Source organism: Trachemys scripta, chromosome 3, assembly GCF_013100865.1.
Source record: "Trachemys scripta elegans isolate TJP31775 chromosome 3, CAS_Tse_1.0, whole genome shotgun sequence".
In the NCBI taxonomy this organism is placed as follows: domain Eukaryota; kingdom Metazoa; phylum Chordata; order Testudines; family Emydidae; genus Trachemys; species Trachemys scripta.
In genome coordinates, this window is record NC_048300.1 from 100521255 (window position 1) to 100537892 (window position 16638).

A 16638-nucleotide genomic window follows, 5' to 3' on the forward strand; every position below is an offset into this window, starting at 1 on the left:
TGGGAGTAGTTAATAGAGTGGACATCTCTGATGAATCCTCAGTTACTCTTGACCAACATTGTACCTGAAAACTGAAACTGCCTTCCCTTTAATATCTGTGTGTATGATGTACTATTCCATACTGTAAAACACTTAGTGTATTTGGTCTCACATTTTATCTTAGGAAACACTGGAAGGAATAGGTGACAAAAGACGTGGAGGAGGGACATGGAAGTTTTGGCAGCAGAGCAAAGAAGAATAGAGAGGATGTACATGAAGGGAACTGAGGGAGCTAAGAGGGAGACAGGACACCAGAATGAAGCATGTAGGAGGATGAAGGATAGTGGACCTGAGGACCAGAGCCATGACTGAAGCTGTAAAAGTGAAAGGAGGAAGAAACGAAAGGCTTGGTGCACTCATCCCTTGTGTGAAGTTACTCCAGTTGAACTAATTTTTAAATGAACTATGACTATGCCATAGAAATGTACATTGAGCTTTATAGATTGTAAGCTGCTTGGGGCAGGAACTGGGGCTTCCTCTGGGTGTAGACAGTGCCAATATCTAGCACACTATGGCCACTACTACAATAAAACATAATAATTTCAAATGGAAAGGACCACAAAAACTCAGTCACAAACAGCTCAAACATGCTTTGCAGACACAGAGGTGCAGAAAGAAACACCCACAAGTACATTTCACCCAGTATCCTGTGCATATGTATTTTTCCAGTGGGAAGAAGGGCAATGGATATTCATACAGTATATGCACTAACAAGAGCTACCAAGAAAGAATATTATATATTTTTAGGCTTCAATGCTTCACAGTTACATTAACAAACTATGAAAACTGCATGTTAATTAGAGCTGGGTGACCTTGGGAAAACTCAGTTGGTGAAACAGCTTCCTTTGAAAGAAAAGGAAATATTTTCCAAGTTGATTGGAACCACAATGCAGGTTTACTGGAGAACCCAAACTAGACACTATTTTGCAGGGGTTTGCCATAGTTATTAACAAGCCAAAAGGTGAAATAATGAGTAATTTGTATTTAAAAATCGTTTTAATTTTTTATTTTGTCATTATTAAAATACTGAAAAAATATAATCCTTAAAATTATACAGATTATCTTTATTGACTGTAAGGTAAAAATTTCACCTTTCCACATAATGGATCAGCCTTCACATCGCGGTCCCAGTCTGTACCTGACGCAGGCCAGAGAAACTAATGATCCAACCAGCGGGCCAAGTTCAGCAATGAACCTTGGTCACATACCATCTGTCTGTGACCCCAATGTATCGTCATCTTTTGACTTTCAAGCCAGTGGACTGGCAGTTTGAATTCTTCATCTTAACATTGAGGGTCTATCCGCAGCCAAGTGCAGCATCATTAGTACCTTAGCCACTTGTCATAGTACCAACATAAACTGTTTGCAAGAAACTCACATTGCTATCAGTGTAGCAAGACATTATGGTATTGATGGCTTTGACCTCATCTCACACTCCCCAGATATTAAATATGATCATGAAACATATGTACAAGTATAATAAATCTTATTCATACTAATCTCCACATATCACGCCTACTAATTCAACAAGCTGCAAAGAATCAAGAGTTCCTTGAGACTCTACACAGCAGCATCATGAATACGATTTTAGAAGGACTAAGGTAACATTTTCAAAAGTGCCTAAGTCCCATTTTCCAAAATGTCAGGCTCTTGAGAACTGAAGTCTCATTGAAAAATCAATGGGAAAATCTAAATCACTTTTGAAAATGAGACTTTGGCTCTGAAGTCACTTAGGCACTTTCAAAAATGTTACCTCTAGTCTTTTTAGTGCTCATCCCACATTCTCTCTCCTCTTACTCTTAGAGCTGGTGCTTTTAAAATCTGATATATCTACATAAATGTTCTGTTTTAAGTCTCTCTTCATATCTCCACTCCATTCTCTATCTGCTACCGTCATCTCATCAGCCTCCAAACATGCTCAGAATGAAGACAATAGTTTTGTTTTATGAAGAAAAAAAATACCATGCTGTGACGCTGCAACTCTACATTATGACTTGTATGTGCTCCCCTTGTGATGCTGTATCAGTGAGTGATGATATCATATAATCACACAGTGCACAATCGTGATGGGATGCTGCATCACAACTTCTCCTTACAAGACCTGAAATAAATCTGAATTTTTAGTCATCCTGAAACCAATAGGGTTGTAAGATTCAACGTAGGCCTTCAAAAATTAGAACTATATCACAAAAGACATCAAGATCATAAAAACCATATTGCTTCACATAGCAAAAGATTTCACTACGTTTCCCTTTCTGGAGCAGTATGAGTTTGCCACAAGCTTAAGGATTTTTTTAAAGTTGTATGTAATTTATCTATTTATTTTGTGATCACTAGTTGTCAGAAGCCTAAGCATATAACAGCAAACCTATTGAGTAAATAGCAGTCAGCTTGGAAGCTTTGATAGGCTTGTTTACTGTAGCTTGAAATGCTAGCTAGCAGCTTAGCTTTCCTCCAACATTAATATAAGCCTTTATCAATGATGGTGGAGGTTGTTCATCACTGTCCTCTACTGTTGAATGATTCTTTGTCCGTTTTTGGTTGGGCCACAGGACAAGCCTGGCAGAAGCATTATAGAGAATCATAAGTAAGGTTGAATAGAGGAAGGACAGTTTTGTGGTTAAGGCAGTGACTGAATCTCATTGCTGGTGTACACTGGGAACTGACATCAGCATAACTACATCTCTCAGAGGTGTGATAAAATCCACACCTTTCAGGGTACGTCTACACTACCCGCCGAATCGGCCGGTAGTGATCGATCTATTGGGGATGTGTAGTGTAGACGCGATAAATCAATCCCCGATCGCTTTCCCATCGACTGCTGAACTCCAGCAGTGCGAGAGGCAGAAGCAAAGTCAACGGGGGAGCCGCGGCTGTTGATCCAGTGCCGCGAGGACGCGAAGTAGGTAATTTTAATTCGATCTAAGATACATCAACTTCAGCTACGCTATTCTCGTAGCTGAAGTTGCGTATCTTAGATCCCCCCCCCCCCCCCCCCCCCCAGTGTAGACCAGGCCTCAGAGACATAGCTATGCTTTGACCTAAGGCCCCGTGTAGACAGAATTATTCCATTGACCTAACTACTGCCTCCCAGGGAGGTGAATTACCTACGCTGATGGTAGAATCCCTCCTGTCAGCACAGGTAGTGTCTACACTGAAGCGCTGCCATAGTGCAGCTGTAGCATTTGTGTCACTGAAGTGGTTTACATGTAGACATACCCTCAGGAGATCTGGAAATAAGTTTGCCCTCCACTTCACCCCCTTCTATATATGCTGTTAAAGCATAATGTAGGGGTCAGAACTGTGCCACAAAGGGTTGGAGGAGAATTCCTTGGTGCAGGGACAACATAGAACTGCCTTTAATAGCTTTACACTGGCCCCGTCAAAAACTCTGTATAGGAGGCATGCCAACGCTGGTAGGGGGACTTATTTGCACTAGGGCAATTTCAGCCTCAAGAACAGCCTAGAATCTCAAGGGTGAAAAGGTGCCTAAAGCGTCCCAGGCTGTGATATCTGTACTGTGCCTGTAGCACATAATCTCCACTCCAGGTCCTGTTACTAGCTCTGCCACAGACCTCCTGTATGACTTCGGACAAGTCACTTAAGCTGTCTATGCCACAGTACTCCCTCTGTAAAATGGGGGTAATAACTCTTCCCTACCTTCCCTCACCTGCTGTGAGAAATGTCTGTGGGGTGCTTAATTACCATTCAGATGTGCCCTAGAAACGCTTACAACTAAAGCACTCATCACATGACGGTGAGTATTGGGAAGAACTGGATCACACTCTCCAGTGCAAGGTACTCCAAGGCTTTTTGGTGTATGGTAAGCAAACACTGTGATAACACTGTGCGAGGGACTCAGAGTACCCAGTAAGCCCCATCCTGAGTGATTCTCATGTCATCCCTGTAATTCCCTCATTTCAAATGCAGCCTTCTCTGCTGCTAACACAGCTAACAAGACAATCAAGTTCAGCAGATGTTTCCATTTTCTGTACAAACAGGAACTTAATGTACTGGTTTTCTCATTGTTCCAGGAACAATTGCAAAAACAGTGACAGACCAGCAGCCTTATAGTAGACATAGCTTAGGTTCAGAGACATGAAAATAGTTAGCGTCCTGGAAAAAACTTGTCCATGAGGAATAGCAACAAATTTAGAATGGAAAAAAATAAATATTTGTATACAACACAGAGCCTGTGGAACTCTTTGTTATTAGATACCATGAAGCCAGCTGCTTAATAGGATTAGAAAAAAAACACTAACGTGTATATGGCTGAGAACATCCAGTTACATGAGATAGCTTTGCAAATATGTTAGAAGGTATACAAACCTCATGCTCTAAGGCAGTGGTCTCCAAACTTTTTTGATGGGCACCCCTATCAGTAAAAAAATTTTGAGCAGGCACCCCCTGCCGCGCCTCCTGAACCACCGAAGCAAAAACAACAACAACAACGCCGCTCCGACTCCCGCCGCCACCCAAACTGCTGAAGCAAAAACAACGACAACAACAAAAAGGCGCTGGAACTCCCGCTGGAACTGCCGAAGCAGCACTCCTCCTGCCATGCACCCCCAAGGATCCTCTTGCGCACTCCCTGGGGTGCGTGCACCCCCCTTTGGAGACCACTGCTCTAAGGCATAAGCTGTTCAGGGGTCAGGAAGATACTTCCCCTTACTGTTCAGTTATTCCATAATTGTCCAGAATGGGTTTTTTCCCTCCTCAACTTTTTCTGAAGCATGTAGTACCAGCCATTGTCAGAGACAGAATACTGGAATTGATATCACTGGTCTGATCTGATAGGACAATTCCTACAATCCTATCTTATTAACAAACAGGTCAGAGCAGGGAGAAGGCAGTTTATTTTAAAAAGAAACCCAACACATTTATGCTGGTGGAAAAAAGAAGTGTATCATTTAAAGCCTTCACACTCGCTTTTAAAATTACAATCTCATAACATATGTTAAGGTCTACATCTTCTCTATGGGATGTTGTATGAAAGTGTCAGCAACAGGTATTCAGGCACTGAGAGTTCCATTAAAAACTCTCATGACCATATTTGCTTAAAATTAGAATACAAAATAGAGTCTAAATTATTCAATAGACAGGAAAAAAAGACTTCTTACTGGCTTGTGCTTTGTTCAGGTTTTTCTTTTAAGTTGCTACAATCAACAAAGCAACTGAAATGAATGCCTGCTGGATGCTTTAGCTGCCAGCACAGAGATGGTCACTCCTCACATCCAAATAAGGTATTTGGAAGATGAACTACTGTCGGGGAGGGAAATACATCTGATGAGATGCTCTTGAATATCAGACTGTAACTGATAAAACATGTCATAAAGGTTTTATATAAAATGATATCTCAGGTTCTAGACAACATGAGGACTTGGGGCCAGAGTCTGGAATGGAGCCAGCCTGTTCCTCATCACCCCTGTAACTTCCTATTTTTCCTACCCCCAAAATGAAGTGTTCTGGGCCAAACTTTCTTCCTACCTGACTTTTTTCTGCTGCAAAATCCTTTGCTTCGGATGTTTCTTCAGTCTGAAGACAAACATCTTTTGGAATGCTTCCCCAAGTACCCACTATCTGCAAAAAGTATAGGCTAGGAGATTCACAGATTGCTATTTCTTAAGAATCATAAATACATATTTGTGAGGAGCTTTGGTATTCCCATCCTGCTCTAAACAAAGGCTAAATTATACACATGCTACCAAAGATCAAACTTACCCCTTCCCAGATGCTTGATTTTACTGGTGCTCAAATAATAAAACAAACTTCAGTCTAAGCTTTCTTCCCAAGACTGATTGCCTCTAGCACTTCCTCCAGAAACTCCTTGGCCCTAAACCTACTTACCATGGACCAGAAAGTCATGCCCATCTCTTTTATATTCTGGTGGAGTTAACAAGGCATTGCTGTCACAATGAGTCAGCCTAATTTACTCAACAGCTTTGTGCAAGGTTCTTATTCCTGCTAGGCAGCTGGGTGGAAAGATCAACTCTGAATCCCTTTGTAAGGTTGGGGACAGTGCCATCTCGTTATAGGCATCTCTCATGACAACTCTGCCCCTTTTGAAATTTCCATTATAGCATTGTCTAGAAATATGCTGAGATTAAAATGCTCGTGGCCCATTAGTGATATGGATGTATGCTGCTAATGTAGGTCATTCAAGGAACCCACATTCCCACTTTCAATTGTACTTGTATAGGATATGACTCAGACTATAAAACCAGAAAGGACCATCATGATCATCTCATCTAACCTCCTGTACATTGCAGGCCACAGAACCTCACCCACCCATTCCCCCATTCGTGTAAAAGACCCCTACCTCTGGCTGAGTTAATGAAGTCCTCAAATCATGATTTAAAGACTTTAAGGTACAGAGAATCCACCATTTACACTTGTTTACACAAGGACTAGCAAGTGGCCCTTGCTCCATGCTGCAGAGGAAGGCAATTCTCCCCCCCTCTGCCAGTCTGACCAGGGGGAAATTCCTCCTGGACCCCATATATGGCAGTCAATTGGACCCTGAGCATGTCAGCAAGACCCAACAGCCAGACAATTGGGGAAAAATTCTCAGTAGTAACTCAGAGCCCTCCCCATCTAGTGTCCCATCTCCAGCTGTTGGGGATTTGCTCCTAGCAGTCGCAGATCAACTATATACCATCGCAGGCAGTCTCTTCATACCAACCCCTCCATAAAACTTATCAAGCTCATTCTTGAAGCCATTTAGGTTTTTTTGCCCCCACTTCTCCCTTTGGAAGGCTGTTCCAGAACTTCACTCCTCCGTGGTTAGAAGCCTTCACCTAATTTCAAGCCTAAACTTGTTTATGACCAGTTTATATCTATTTGCTCATGTGTCAACATTGGCACTTAACTTAAATAACTTCTCTCCCTCCCTGGTATTTATTCCTCTGATGTATTTATAGAGAGCAATCATACTTCCCCTGAGCCTTCTTTTGGATAGGCTAAACAAGCCAAGCTAGTCTCCTCTCATAAGGTAGGTTTTCCATTCCTCAGATCATCCTAGCAGCCCTTCTCTGCACCTGTTTCAAATTGAATTAATCTTCCTTAAACACAGGAGACCAGAACTGCACACTGAATTCCAGATGAGGTCTCACAAGTGGCTTGTAAAATGGCACTAACACTTCCCTGTCTTTACTGGAAATACCTCGCCTGATGCATCCTAGGATTGCATTAGCCTTTTTTGTGACTGCGTCACATTGGTGGCTCATAGTCATCCTGTGCTCAACCAATACACCCAGGTGTTTCTCCTCCTCTGCTGCTTCTAACTGATAAGTCCCCAATTTATAGCAAAAAGGCTTGTTAGTCCTTAAGTGCATGACCTTTCACTTTACACTACTAAATTTCTTCCCATTCCTATTACTCCAGTTTTCACAGTCATCCAGCTTTTCTTGTAAAATATTCTGGTAGTCCTCTGTATTGGCAATACCTCCCAACTTTGTGTCATCTGCAAATTTTATTAGGACACTCCCACTTTTTGTGCCAAGGTCGTTAACAAAAATGTTAAATAAGATTGGTCCCAAGATTGAGCCCTGAGGAACTCCACTAGTAACCTCCCTCCAGTCTGGCAGTTCACCTTGCGGTATGACCCATTGTAATCTTCCCTTTATGCAGTTCCTTATCCACCTTTCAATGCTCATATTAATCCCCATCTTCTTCAATTTAACTAATAATTTCCCATGTGAAACTATATCAAATACCTTACTAAAATCCATGTAGATTCAATCTACTGCATTTCCTGGATCTAAAAAATCAGTTATCTTCTCAAAGAAAGATCAGATTGGTCTGGCATGATCTACCTTTTATAAAACCATGTTGTATTTTATCCCAAATACCCCAAACACCATCCTAGGGGAGCCTCTCATAGCTTTTGTCTCCAAAATGATTTTGGCCTAAACAGACTCCATTCCACCACTTCTAATTCTTTAGAGTATGCCTCATCATTAATATACAATGCTCCTCCATCAGCCTTGCCTTTATTTCTGTCTTTCCGGAAAAGCACATACCCTACAATGCCCTTCAATGCCTGTACTACAATCATGACTACTATTCCACCATGTTTATGTTATTCGTATAATATCCAGTTTCACTTCCTTCACCAGCTGTTCTAGTTCCTCCATTTTGTTAAACAGGCTCCTTGTATTGGTGTACGAACACCTTAGTTGTTTTTTCTTGGCTTCACCCAGATTCCTCACCCAATTGGGTACAGTCATTCTACTACTAGTACCGCCTACCTGACTCCTTCATTTGTACTGGCACTATCTTTCCCCTTAATGTCCATTCTCCTACACACTGCTGTTCCTTTCTCCATTGCTGTATTTTCTTGTTCTTGATTTTCCTCCCGGTCAACATTAGAATCAGGTGTGGCGATTATACAAGCATCTCCCAATCGTCTCCCCTGAGTTCCTAGTTTAAAGCTCTTTTAATCTGTTGTCCCAACCTCCAACCCAAAAGTCTATTTCCCTCCCTACGCAGGTGGAGTACATCCCGTGAGAATAGTCCTATGTCTATTAATGCCTCTCAGTGGTCAAACATCCCAAAGCACCACTGCCTGAGTCATCTGTTGATCATCATAATCTTGTCTCATCTTCATTCTTCTCCTTGAGGGACAGGTAGAATCCCACTGAGGATCACCATTTCTTTAAGCATCTTCCCCAACCTAGCATATAACCTTGATGTGTTCCAGTGAGAATCTAGCTGTATCATTTGTTCCCATGTGAAGGGCAATCAGTGGATTCCTTCCTACTCCCATTAGGATCTTCTTCAGACTCAGGTCCACATCCTGTATCTTAGCTTCCAGAAGACAGTACACCCTTCTGTTCTCTGGATCAGCTCTGGTGACAGGCCTGTCTGTTCTTCTTAGTAGGGATTTCACAATCTCGTAGATCTGCCTTTTCTGGTGATGGTGTGATTCTCCAGCCTTCCTCCTGTTCTTTCTGGCTGCACGTTCTCTTGTCTTTTGTTCTCTCTTGCAACCGTCTACGAGTCATACTCAATCCTGTTGGGAATCTGAACACTGGCTATCTCCATTGATTCTTCCCTTCTTCTTGTAGGACTAGCTGCTCTTCTCTTCTTCCTTGCTCTCCCACCTTCTATTACTGGCTGCTGTACCCCTTCTTCATTTTCCAACTCAGCAAACCTGTTCCTGAGCTCTCTTTCTCCCTCACTATCTGGTCTTTTCCTTTGCCTGGTTCTCGTAATCACCTGCTTACACTGGCCACTTTCTTCACCCACCAGTCCCCCCTCAGAGTTCTCCAGTCCAGCTTGCATCTGAGAGTCTTGACATTTTCCCTTCAACCTCCTCTTGCCTTCCCTCCATCATCTGCTTGAATCCCCTTCAAAACTCAACCATAGTTTTTCACCTCCATCTCCAAACTTCGGATCTTCTCTTCCATCAGCTCTATCAAGTGTCACTTTACACAAATGAAACTTTTTTCAGGGACCCACTCCAGGATAACATACATCCTTCAGCTTCCACATCCAATCATCTTCATTGTCTCTTCCACTCCCTGGGTCACTACCACTGCTATCTCTGTGTCTGTCTTAGTCTCCCTGCCTAAACTCTTGTCAAGGAAAACCAAAAAAATTCCCTCCCCCAAACTCCCACTCAAACTCCCGTTTTCAGCTCTGTTTGTTGGCTCGTCTGCCTCTGATCGGCTGCTTTGCTGACATTATAAACTCCCTAATCACACTGCCCCCTTCCAGCCTCTGCAAACTGAAAATAAGAAACAACACAAAACAGACAAAACCACACTCGCTGCCCCTAAGGATGTGTGTGTGTGTGTGTGTATATATATATACATATAAAGCCTAGCAGGTGGGCTGATGTTTCCTCTTCTTGTCAGACCCCTTTCCATCCCTCCAACCAGCATTCAGAAACACACATTTTCTTTTCATGAAGCTATTTGTGAGCTCACTAACCTTTCTCCTGAGATTGCCACTGTAGGTGGCTACATTTTAATTGGTTAGCAAGTGCACACTAGAATCCCCATTGCCCCTCTTCCCCGCTGCTAACATCTCTACCTTATTTTCATGACCTTTATTAGCAGCACTATTTATTATCCATTGTGCTTCTTAAATCTGTCTGTGCACTGTAAATAATATAATGCCTTTATTGTAGCAAAACCATAGCTTTGAACAGTGACATTTTGGGTCATATGTCCAGCAACTCCCATTACTTAAGACAGTGGAGAGAGAATACAAATATGAGTGCACTATTCAGCATTGTGCTCTTGTTCACTGCAGTTTTCTTTTTTTAGACTTTGCTGCAGTTCCTGTAAGAAGCAGTGTGACTTTCCCACCTCGTGTTCATTTGTACACATTGAAAAAGAAAGACAGCAAGAATACAGTATCTCCAATTACTCAGGTACTGTGCATTTAATGTAAATTAAAAAAAAAAAACAAGAAAAAAATCAATTAATTGGCACCAGATGCAAAAGAGACATCTGGCATATAAAGTTTTTGTGCAACACCAGTCGCAAAAGCAGCACAGTTTTCTACACAAAACCATATTTTAAAATGACAATCAATGACTGGACAGTGCCTAAGGTCTTAGTGTTGCAGCAATATCAATCCATCATCCAACTGATAAATGCATTTTAGAAGTTTTATGTACAGTAAATTTTTGAATGCAAGCTTAAACTCAGACTGACATACTGTATTTTATTCTAAATATGATCTCTTGGTAGCAGAAAAGACTTTCTCATTTTAGATTGTATTGCTTAAACTGTTTCCTTTCCCACAAAACAATTTCTGAATTTCAGAATAATTTCTGTTAAACCTATTTTTAAAGTTGAAGCTTAGGTCAAATGCAAATACGAATATAGATTTATTCAGCATGTATAATTTGTAGTCAGTGTGGTACTGACTCATCTGTCTTCTGTATCTGGCACTCATGTGATGAGCTCTCCTGCTAAGAGTGACCTATTCATCCTTCAAATAAACATCCACAAGAGGAAGAAAAACAATACATATAGTTCCAAAGAAGGGAAAACATATTGTGCATGATGTGATGTACTCGTGTCAGTTCTGTCAACAGTCTTTTGAATTAAGAGTCCCTTATTCAGAAAGCATTCACAGAGACTAGCTAGTATCTCCCACCCTTGATCTTGAATAATTCTCAATTCAGACAATACCTGAATGTAGGTGTTGATTGCACAAGGGCAGTTAAGAAGATTCTTATTCCAATGATGTTAAGCTGTTTAACAGAGCCGGTCAAATTATACAAAATGAGTTCTGCAAATGCTTTTGCAAATACAAGCAACAAATTCAATGTATTGCTATTTGTGGGGTTATACCACATGCCAATTGTGATTATTCTCATAAATTATTACAAAATGTATAATCAGCATATTGTATTAAGACTCTGCCCACTACCACTTTACCTGTAAGACTTTCCTATATTGTTTGTCTGTCCAATAACCTAATACACAGTCCTGCATATGTTTAAGTCATGCATAACATTACTCACCTGAGTAGACTTATGTGACCAATGGGACTACTCACCTGAATGAAGTTATGTAAATGCATGTTTAGAGGTTTAGGCCATTAGATAGTAAGATCTCCAGGCCTTCCTTCAGCCTTGTGCAGCACCTGGCATATTGTAGGTGCTATTGGAATAAAATCCAAATGAATATTTGGATGACCAATGGTTTGTTCTTAAAAATATTCAGGATTTCCAAAACTAATGCAAATCTTATCACAAATGATTTATGGTCAGAACATTGTGCCAGAAGAGCATTATTTGCTATTAGTTGTTTACTATTAACTATTTGTTTGTTATTATCCTTTTTAAAACAGTTTAATCATCCAGCCAGAGACCAGACCCAAAAGCATACAGCTTAGATATCTAATCACACACCACAAACAGTAAACAGTATAGCAGGTCAACATTTTCCAAGTTTTTGGTGACTTTTTTTTGTGAATAAAGTTAATTGGAACCTCCGTCATTGGAGGCTTTTAAGAACAGGTTAGACAAACACTTGTCAGGGATGGTCTTGAAAATATTTAGTCCTGCCTCAGTGAAGGGGACTGGACTAGATGACCTATTGAGGTCCCTTCCAGTCCTACAATTCTATGATTCTATAATTTTTTCACCAGCTCCAGTTAATTTGATATTGAATACATGGTTCCTGAATAACTTAGTCTAATAATTACAAATAGTGCATTCAGAAGCAGAAATCACCCTCAGTTTATGAAAGATTACATTTTCCGTAAATATTAAATATTAGTCACTGATGTGAAATTGTGCTTTGACTTGAAAAAGTTAGTTAGTAAAAATGGCATAATAGCTTCCGTATTTGGGAGGCTCACTGGTTGTCATTCCATACGTTAAGTAGTAAACAAATTCCTCTTCCCCTGCAAACTCAAACAGGATTCTGATAATCAAGTTTGATTCTTTTCCAGTAACAAAGAAGAACACATTAGATCACTGGGTATAACTGTGCCACACCATTGTCTTCAGATTATGAGATCTGTGCTATACCACTAAGGTGTTACTAAGGACATAATCTAATGATAATTGCAGGTACACAGTATCATGTTTGGAGCTGTCCCCTCTCCAGTCTCTCAGAGTGAAGTCCCCCAACCCAGGCCTCATGCCCTTGCCTCTCCTGAGGTGGAATCGTGTGATTCTCCCACTCCTAGATTGGGCCTTATGCTACAGTGCTTTGCATATTGACTGTGCTTACCCAGCAGGTCTGACTAGGTTCAGTATCTGATGTCCTTCCCTTTGGGAGCTTGTGACCAGTGGTGAGTAGAGTGATCAGCTTTCTTAAATCAAGGTATTGTTTAATTTTAATAGCAGTGGTGTAGTGGTAAACTCAGAATTAAAGGAGGCTTATATAATTAAGCCAGTCAGCATGGGTTTATGGAAAATAGATCATGTCAGATTAACTTGATATCTTCTTTTTTTAATGAGATAACAGGTTTAATTGTGTGACGTTGCACCCCATAAGGCTTCATGGGAATATGCTTATGAATGTATATATGATATAACTGGAATATGTTTTATGCAACATATGCCATGTAACATATCGATGTAAAGGTTATGAACTACTGAATATATTCATCCTATTTATATGCATGTGTCATTGTTGTATTCAAAGATATGAGTATTGGCTGTGTACTTGCTTGATTTCTAAATAGCCTGAGAAAAGCATTTGGTCAGCTTCTTGAGAAAGAAACGTGCAACTTAAGTGCCCAATCAAGAAACACTTAAAGGGCAAAGAATCTTAGAAAGCTCCAATCCACATAAGAAGTCTACCTGAGGACGTTCAGGGTAGCATGTAAACAATGACTGCTGCCTGTAAAAACTGAGTCATGCACAGACATGTGACTTGCCCATGTGACTCCAAAACTCCATCTTGGAGCAGGACTTTGCAGAGGAGAGAGGAGGGGGTCTCCACCCACAAGAGAAAGTCTATTTAAACTCCTGGGAGACCGCTCCATTTTGTCTCTCCACCCCCAAGGATACCTGAAAGAAACTGGAACAAAGGACAGTAACTACAGGGGGTGTGAGTGATTGCTGGACCCAGACTAGAAGGAGACTAGTCTGCAAAAGGAAGCTTACTGGAACATCATGGAGGGTCAGATTTTGTGTGTATTAAGTTTTCTTACTGTATTAGATTCAGACTTGCGTGTTTTATTTTATTTTATTTGGTAATTCACTTTGTTCTGTCTGTTACTACTTGGATCCACTTAAATCCTACTTTCTGTATTTAATAAAATCACTTTTTACTTATTAATTAACCCAGACAGCAGGGGCAGAGGTAGTCTTGGCACATCAGTTGGCAGCCCCAAGGGGGTTTCTGTGATCCAACCCATCACAAATTGATAAAGGTAATAGTGGGAGAGGGATGTCATTGTTTCATCTTCCTGTTTGTTTCTCAACAGCCTGTTGACTTAAGACACTCTTGTAATACAGTAAATACCCCCAATATTTAAGCCAAGAGTGTCCCACAGTACGTATCCTATAAATGAGTCAACAGACAGTATTCATAAATCATTACAGAGCAGACCACATCTATAACACACATGTGTCTCTGTAAGCCTAATCTGGCCTGCAAAATCTATATTACTTGTACTCATGAATAGGTCTATACTGCAGCTGGAAGCAAGCCTCTCAGCCTGGATAGACAGCTTCATGCTAGGCTCCACTTGGGCTAGCATACTAAAAATGTATGTCATGGCTCAGGTAGCAACTGTCAAGCCCACCCAACCCCCTGGGTCCAAGCTCGGATGGCTAACCCAAGCCTCCACCAGTGCCACAACATCCACATTGCTATTTTTAGCATTCTAGGTCAAGCCAAGTTAGTGCCATTCTGTGTACCTGGGCTGGGAAGCTCATTCCCAGCTGCAGTGGAGACATGCCCTGAGTGTAAAATAGAGAGTCTGAGCCCAGGATTAGTCTGTGGGTTTAGCAGTTCGGAAAAACAAACAAAACACCCTTTTAACTTTCAAGCAGAGCAAATATTATTTGGAAATCAGTCAGACACATTGAATAGAGAACCCTATAATGCCATTTTTACCTAATAACTTTACAGGGCACAATCAAGCTATTTACTGTCACTGACACTATGTAAAAATCTATTTTATACAGAGATATAGGTTAGATTACAAGATTTAAATTTTAAAGAGGTAAATTTAAAAACAAGAATTAATTTGATCTTAAAATGGAAACTTCCTCCCCTTTACACATATTAACTTCTTAGACTACTTGTTAACACTTGTTTCTTGCCCTTTTGCTGCCTGGGCTTCATAATCTTGTTTGTGACATCACATGCTATTTTCCATGTTCACTGAAACTACTTCCTCTGTTTTTCTCTGGAGGATTGGATATCAGAAACCAAATATAAAATTACGTAGATGATAGAGGGGAGAAAGGTTGGATGGGAAAAGCTTACAGTGAAATGTTTAAATGCTTTTTGTATAAATAAAGAGGATTGAGGCCACACAAAATGAAGAACAGAGTATAATAGGGAAATATTATTTCTGAATATTGTTTCAAATTTTAAACATTTTAAAGTCATCATCATACAATCCTAAGGCATTAATTCATGTACAAAATGCACTCCACTAGATTTTCATTTCAAGAACATCTCGCAGTTTTAGCTATATCAGGTTAATATAGGAAATAGGTGAAAACTTTCCTAATGGTATGATCAATAGCGGTCATCCATGCAGATGCTAAATGGATAGGCTTATGCAGTCTTCCAGTGTTTTAAGAAATATTTTTAAATGATAGCTGTAGTACATGTTGGTAAGCCTATTCTTCAACACTTGATCAGTATAATGACACCTAAGGCATTTTGGAATTTTAATTATTTATTCATTGTAGCCACAATGTTCTAGCACCTTACATAAAATCTAAATACTAACGCATGTTAAGGATTTTTTTAAAATCCAGAAAAAAGGGACTTTTTTTTTTTTTAAATGTGAAAATGTGCCCCATTTCCAACCAGGTCTACTAGATTAGGTTCATTCCCAGCCCCAAAGAGTTTGCAGTCTTATGGCAGACAAGTCACATGTAATAGCTGCAAACAATAAGTGGAGAAATAGGAACATGTGGAGAAGGAAATAAGATCATGTGCTTACTTAATCATTATGCCCATTTGGTTACAGTATGTTCCCAATATGCACAAACATTTAAAAAAAAAAAGGCAGCCCAACCCACTAAAATCAAACCAAAATACCCTCATACACAAACACTCCTCCCTGTCCAACTCGTCCCCTGCCTTCCCTCGTGATGCAACTATCCCATGTCCTCTCTGCGTATAACAAACCCCGGCATATTCTTCTCCCTCAGCACCCAGCCCCAAAGAGTTTATCACTCCGTATCATGGCACTCTCCCGAGGCTATGTCCATTTTTTCAGCCCTCACTCTAAACTCTCATCTGATTAGATAGATAGCAACATCTCTGTCTCAAAGAGTTGGAAGTTCGCTAGAGTGTGCTGTCTCCTCTTTTTGATTTCTCTCCTTCACCACCATTAAGCAGGTATCACAAATATCCAAGACAAAAAGAGCAAAATATCAGGTTCTAATCGTGTCATAGGGGTATAGAAGCAGCACAGGGCTCCCAGGAATTCTTTCTCCCCCAACACATATAGCTGGGGGAGTCCTTGCACTTCTGGGCGGAAGGGGTCCTTTCTCACCCTAGTGTCAGCCTTGCACTTCTGGAGGGTCCTTTCTCATGCTGGTGTCCAGATCCCATGGGAAAGGATATCTCAGACTGATCTGCTCTTCCCCACTTCTTATGAAACCACTTTACCTGCTATAAGCTCGTAGGTTTCAGGAGAAGTTCTTCCTTTGTCGCACAGAAGACATCTCAAAGGCCTCATGCCCTTAGGGGTGGAGATGGAGAGTTCATTAGAAGCAGAGCTTGGAATTTATATACTTACTTTTAATTTACACATTTTATGTTCCTCTTGTGTTTTAACCTGTTTGTTTTTTTCCCCCCTAATCAGTCAGTAGTGTAAGTGGAGCATGATTTTCACCAATATGGTAATTATGTCACCTTCATTCTGCCACTATTTCTGATTGAGCCCGAGTTACCTTTCCTGGGGATACCTCCTCCATCCTTTTCC